Below are 6,835 nucleotides of genomic sequence, written 5' to 3'. Positions count from 1 at the left end.
TCAGCACAGAGCCCGACGCGGGGCTCGAACTCACGGACCGCGAGATCACGACCTGAGCCGAAGTCGGACGCTTAACCGACTGAGCCACCCAGGCGCCCCTCAGAGTTTGCTCTTTAACAAACTTTCCTACTAGCACCGTTCAACCACTGTCTGGTCTGTCCTTGAATTCTTTATGGGGACGAGACCAGAGCGTCTGGTGGTGTCCAGGGGGCTCCACGGTCCACCAGGCAACATTCACACTCCGGCTCCTGCGCCCTCTCCCCGGTCCTCCATTATCCCATAACCATGGGGGTGCTGGTCAGAGCGCACAGACTTGCAGTCTTGAGATGAACGAGTTCTGGAGGCCTCATAGAGCAGGGGGGCTATAGCTGATGATATTGTATCACAGGGGCGCCTGGGTGGCTCAGTCAGTTAAGAGTCCGACTGTGGCTCAGGTCACGATCTCATAGATCGTGGGTTTGAGTCTCCCAGCTGTCTGTGCTGACAGCTCGGAGCCTGGAGCCTGCTTCGGATTCTGTGTCTCCCTCTCTCTGCCCCTCCCCCACTCACCCTCTGTCTCTCTCTCAACAATAAATGAACACTAAAAAATTTTTAATGTATTGGAAAACAGTGAAGGGCTGAATATACAGTCGAGGGCCAGATCACCACAGAACCGCTACAGCCATCAGCTTCGACCACGCCCACCCAGGACCTGCTTTCAGCTCGGGACCAGCAGCCCAGTCTGCTTCCCAGACCAGTACACAGGTGCCCCTCTGGCTGACCGCGCTGGCGTCCGAGTACCTACACCCTGCATTGGCAGCTCCCCATCCCTGCCTGCCTCTGAGGCTCTGCTGAACCAGCGATGGGGCTGCACCCCGCCAAGATCACCCCGCAGCCTTCACTTGCTCTGTCTGGGTGGCCCCCTCTCCACCACACAAGGAGTAAGATGGTCGCCTGTGAGTAAAGCCTCTTTCTGCCCAGGTTCAATGTCCGGTTCCTCTGGGGGTCACCTGGGTCAGGTGGTTCCATGCCCCTCCCAGCAGCGGTCAGCCAGGCCTCCCCTCCACTCTTGGAAAACACAACAGAGGCCTCTTTTGGGGCCCAGCCACCAAGCGAGGCCTGAAGATCCCACAGAAAGATGGGACACGAATAGGCAAAACAACTCCCAGGATTTGCTTGCCCCAGGGGGAGAAAAAAAAAAAAAATCCTCTGCACAAACTGCAAGACAAAAGCCCAATCCTCCAGCAGGCCGTTCCCAGAACTGCCACCTGGCACCCTCCCACACACGCCCTGGCCCGGGGCCAGGCCCAGGTGCCGTCCGGCAGGGTGCTGGTGCAGCCTGTGGGAGCCAGAGCCTCTGCGAATCCTGATCACGGCCGCCCCAGCACACTTGGCCCCGGGAACTCACTCGCCACCCAGGCGCCAGCCGGACCGAGAACATCAGGGTTTTCCTCCCGGATCCAGGAGCTGCTTGAGCTGAAACCTGGAACCCACCCACCTCACCCCAAGTACTGAACTTCTGTGGCCAATTCCTTCTCCTGGGGAAGGTCAAGTTGTACTTGGCATGGAGGGCTGTTTGGGCTGACGGGTTCTGGGAAGGTGATCTAGTCCTGAAGGGCTGTCTGCCCCTCCCTGAGTGAGGTTTCCAGGCCCGCTGATAAAAGGCCACTAAATCTAACGTCACAGGCTTGGGGCTTTCACTACGCTTTTCTGTATCCTGGTTCTCTTTGTAAGGTTTGGGCCAGCAGGGGGCTTCTAGGACAGATACTGACGGCTCAGGCTATCTATTGCTTCTAGAAATAGGAAGCCCCAAGGCTTATCTCTCAGCCCCTGTAGGGTGTTTTTTGGTAACCCTTCTCCCCTCTGGGCTGTGGTTTAATTATCTCTGGGGTTAGGTCAAAATTTTTTAAAATTAGCAAACCCTTGGGGCACCTGGGTGGCTCAGGCGTAGAGTGTCGACTCTTGATTGCGGCTCAGGTCATGGTCTGTGGGATCAGGCCCGCGTCAGTGCGGAGCCTGCTTGGGATTCTGTCTCTGTCTCTGCCCCTCCCCCAGTCATGCTCTGTCTCTTTCAAAATAAACAAACATTAGAACAAAATTAGCAAACCCTTAAGCATTGTTCGTTCTCATGCAGCAGTCTGTGATCCGTCCCACCACCCTCATCAAGGACCTCGAAAGCGGCTGGTAAGAAATGGGGGTGGTGGGCCCTGGAGGCCAGTGGGGTGACCCTGAGTCTGCTGCACCTGCGAACCACCTGGGGAGATTTCGGAACTCCAGATTTTGGAGATTTTGGAGTCGAACCCAGACTCAGTAGATGGTCGGCTCTCCGGGAGAGCTGGGCCCACAGCACGCGGGAGGGCAAGGGTCAAAGGGTAGGGGTCGGCATGCTGGAGACACCTGGCAGTTTTAAAAACTTCTGCACATCTGTTCACTCCCAGAGATCCTGGTCACAGTCTGGGATGAGACCCTGATGGTCTCAGATTGAAAGGCGCCTACACAGCAGAATCACCTGGGGGGGCTTCCCTAACAACCTTCGGTATCTGGGCTCCACTTTCAACGACTTGGGTTTCATGCAGGGCGGCGGCCCTCAAACCCAGGCTGCACCCAGCAGCCTTCCTGGAGGAGGGGCCCGGTGCCCCCAACACTGAGACCCAGAGGACCCCATGACCCGGGACCCCCAGGATCCCTGACATCCTTTCGGGATCGCTGTTAGCTCACAACGCTTTCCTTTACGACACCCAGATGTAATCCGCCTCTGCCTGCTTCACACCCCACTTTCTCAAGGGTTTCTCAGAGCCCTTGGCAGAGGGGAGCCCCACCCCTGCTCTTCCCGCGTCCTCTGGCATCCTCTCTGAGTAAATTTTCTGGCTGTGACAATATGGTTGCTTATCTTGAAAAATAAGTTTCGGTTTACACGTAATGGGTTTATTATGTTTTTTTTTTTTTAGTTAGTAAATATTTGAAGATTTCTCTTCATTGCTAACATGGTAACTATTTGGCAGATACAACTCTCATCACCAGTTCAGGCTCTACCCCTTGCCAGAGCTGTAACCTGTCACCAAACCTCCGTCATCATTGTCCCAGCCCAGCTAAAGGGCATAATTAACGCCTACTCACAGGGGAACTGAGAGGCTTAACGCAAAGCGGGTTGTTAAGCCCGAGCTAGAACAGGAGCTTAGTACAAGGTTCCTTGCCCCCCTCGCCCTCCCGTCAGGGAGCAACCGGTCTGTAGTCACCTGGATTCTGGGCTCAGGGATCTGGGTTCGTCGAGCCAGTTCTTCTCTGGCAGTGATATCAGGGTATGAGTCCCTCTCGAAAGCCTCGATGAGCACCTGGTACTGGGTCTTGCTGAACTTGGTCCTTTTGCGTCTCCGACCTCCCTGGGGCGCTGGGACAGATTCGCACCCAGAAAGAGGAGGTGTTAGTCTGACCCCACGTTTAGGTCCGTTTTGAGACTCGCTCCCCGTCCAAGTCAGCATGCAGCCTCCTCAAGACGAGGTGTCTGCCTGCAGACACAGGACTCCGGCCCCTCTGAAAAAGCCTCCCAGTTGTCCCGAGCTGCTGCCCCTGGCCGGTGCCCTAGGCGGACATGCTGGGGACCCTCCCTGAGCTCCCGCACCGACGGCTGCACCTGCTCTCCCCGCATGAGCTGCCCGCCACCCCCGTCCCCAATCCCTGGCTGCGGGCTGCGGGCTGTGAGGGCATCTCGGAGGGCTCGGCCGCTCCGGGATGGGCACGACTGGGTCTCCCAGCCTCCGACTGCCCACTACCTCTGCTTGTGCCCAAGACACACGAGTGGGGAGAGAGGCCCAAAACCACAAGATAAGGAGCCTTCGTGTGCAAAAGCCCAGCCCAGGGGATTTCTGTCTGTCAACACGGGTTTTTTTCCCCCGTGACCTGGGGAAGCTTGCTGGTCCCCAACCCCGGGCCGGGCAGAGCGGGCTCCCCTCTGACGGGATTCAGGTCAACACAGAATCCGCTGTGGAGAAAAGCCCGCAGAATACACGGCCCGGGGGAAGCCGGGCTCCCTTCCCTCCTGTCCTCCTCAGGCCCCACAGTGCCAGCCAGCAGCCCCCACAAGAGGGGACTTGTGGGCTGAAAAATGGTGTCGCCCGTGCTCCTCAAGGGGGCCTTTCCGGGTCCGGTCCGGGGTGTTGGTCTCTCCTCCCAGGTCCCCAAACCAGACGTCACGGTGAGCAACGCCTGAGACCTGCCTGGACCCCACTGCCCGGCCTCTCCGGCCACCACCCCCACCCCCAGGACCCCCCTCTAGGACTCACGGTCTGAAGACATGACCAAGCTGGAGACTGAAGCAGGTCAGAGGGATCTCGGTAAGAACTGCCTCCCTCTCTCCCACCCGCCCCAGGTCTTATAGCAAAGGCTGAGGGTCCCACCCAGTTAAGCCCCTGGTTAGCACTTTGCAAGACCCACCTCCCTTAATACTATCTTCTCGGGAAGGGATGATCCCAGAGTGGTGCCAGACCACCCGTCCCTCAACTGCTCTGGGCCCTGCAGGGCTGCGGAGGGCGAGCGCACCCGCATGCGTCAGGGCTTAAGACAGGACTTCAGGCTGCCAAGTGCAGGCTCTGCCGACCACGTGCGTTGCCAGTGGGTGTTGTTTTGAGGGGCTCGGCCACCAGTGAATTAAGCAAAAAGAATGTCAGTGAGCACCTGCCGTGCAGCACAAATACGCGCCCCCTGCCCAGACCCGCACCCAGAGCAGACCAGGACCCACACTCCTTGCTCAGCTGCCATGCAACCCTCCACTGCTGCTTCCTCATCTGTACCCTCCGAATCGTAATGGGCAAAGTGTGACCACGAAACGAGCTTCTCGTAAGGCAGCTGCCTCTGTGTACCCAGAAGGTTCGGATTTAGGTTGGTGCCGTGCATCCGAGCCCCCTTCTCTTGAACCTGGGTGGACGGATCAAGTCCCAAGGGTTTTAGTAGTTTAGTAGTGTGTAAATCCACGTAAACAGGACGGCCCGTTGCGACGGTCCCCAAGCTTCAGGGCCCGGGAGAGGCGGAGAAGAGCAGAGGCTGCAGTGTCTTCGGTCGAAGGCTTATCTCACTTTGGAGATTAGCGGGGCGGGGCGTTACTTGCAACCACGTTTTAATGGGCGTCAAGCATTGCCTTTCAAACTGTGTCGGGTTTTGCTCTGTTTTGTTTCTGGCTGGATTAATTTGCAAGTGAAAAGTTCTGGGACGTCCTCGTGAGGTTGACTCAGACAAGCAAAGAAAGAGAAAGAAATTATTTTCACCCAAGTCTGTGCTGAACTGATAGACGTCAAGTGTCCGAGGGGGCAGCCCTGAGGAGATGGAGGAGCTGAGAAGCTGGTGGGACTGTCCTGGGGGCTGCTGAGAGCCACTGGAAATGCCACGTTCGACTCCCCAGAGAGTCCCGGGAAGCCTGGTCCTCAAGCTGCAGGCCGCGAAGCTCGGGGGCGCAGGAGCACTGCCCTCCTGGCCTGCTTCGAGGGCCCAGCTGCTGTCCGCCCCCCCGACAGGGAAGAAGCAGGCCACGAGTCCAGAGTGCTTCCAGTCGTAAAAGGCACCCCCGTTCTGGTCAGAAATGATCCCCAAAGCTGTGTGTCCTTGAAGGACGTGCGCAGGGTCTCTGAGTGTGCTCGACATCAGAGAGCCAGCCTGGGAGGGACGGAGCCGCCCGACAGCTACTAACGTCTCCGCTCCTCCCCTGGGGGACGGACACACCAGCTACAAGCTACCTCGGTCCCCCCACGAAGCCCCGTGTTGCCCCATGCCACCCTGAAGCCACCACACACCACCCCACAATGATACCAAAGCTTCACATAAGCCACTGCAACCCTACAAAGACCCTACGAGGCCCCCCAGCACCCCACACGACCCCCAGCGCCACTGCCGGCCTTTCCACCCTTGAAAGCTCTCCCTTCTTCTCTGGCCTCCCACAGTCCCATTGAAGACCTGCGAAGTCTGAGGAGCCCCACTGCCCGTGCAGGGGCGAGTGGAAGACAGAGGGGGTCCCGAGGCGCAGGCGTAAGAAGGGCCGGGATACGTGACCCGAGCAGGTTGCCACAGGAGCAGAAGTTCTAGAAAGGTGCTCCGGGAGTTGGTGGTAGGAAAGGATGGATCCAGAGACTGAGGGGGCTGTTCCGCAGAGGGACTCTGGGGTCTGGACCCCTGGCAAAGCCCTGTAGCAAGCGGTCCTCACCTCTGCTCGCATCCCCGTTTCTTCCAGAGCAGAGGTCAGGCCCAGGCCCGCGACAGACGCAGCCCTGGATTCAAGCCAGCCTTGGCCCTGACCTGTGGCCAGGCTCCTCCCCTGCCACAGGCCGTGAGGGCGTTTCTGTCCGACAGCCCACACGTGGCGACTCCAAGCTGGGATGTGCCGTGAGCGGGTACACACTCTGCTTTGTGAACACCCGAGACACACAACATGAAGCAGCTCAGTGATGACTGTATTCGTAATATGGCCAAAGCAATGACACGTTTGACACACTGGGTAAACTAAAATGTATTGCCAAAATCTGTTGCTGCAGAAGGGAGCCCCGAACAGTGGACACTGAAGCTGCCGGCAGACCTCGCCGCCGTGTGGGCAGAGCTGGGGAGCCAGCCCCGGGCCTGGGACAGCTGCCTGTCTGCGTTTCCACGGCAACGCACGGAGGGATGCCAAGCCTCCTGCCTTTATAGACAAATGCTTACGTCCTCTCTCTTTTTCCCAAATCACCCCTGAAAACAGTTGACGATTCTTGACCTCTGCCCCTTCCCCACCTCTGAAAGAGAGGGCCCAGGACACCTGTGGAGCTGATTGCTGCCCAGGTGCACAGGTAGCGCTCCCGAGGGAGACGCATTTTGGAGACTGAGGACTGCGCCCTTGGCG

The 6,835-nt window shown here is 58.2% G+C and overlaps 1 long non-coding RNA gene across 1 annotated transcript; it reads left to right on the top strand.

Annotated features, from left to right (window-relative positions):
* Positions 1-642: 642 nt before the first annotated feature.
* LOC109275552 (uncharacterized) lies at positions 643-6,480 on the top strand. The gene is made up of 4 exons (XR_008424104.1): positions 643-1,487; positions 2,114-2,163; positions 4,151-4,310; positions 6,194-6,480. It is a non-coding gene; the product is annotated as an uncharacterized LOC109275552 (long non-coding RNA).
* The last annotated feature ends 355 nt before the right edge of the window (positions 6,481-6,835 follow it).

The sequence above is a fragment of the Panthera pardus genome, unplaced genomic scaffold (assembly GCF_024362965.1).
Source record: "Panthera pardus isolate Hobbes unplaced genomic scaffold, ASM2436296v1 HiC_scaffold_20, whole genome shotgun sequence".
Taxonomy (NCBI): Eukaryota; Metazoa; Chordata; class Mammalia; order Carnivora; family Felidae; genus Panthera; species Panthera pardus.
The sequence above is the reverse complement of the archived record's forward strand: the minus strand, read 5'-3'. Positions and strand labels throughout refer to the sequence as shown.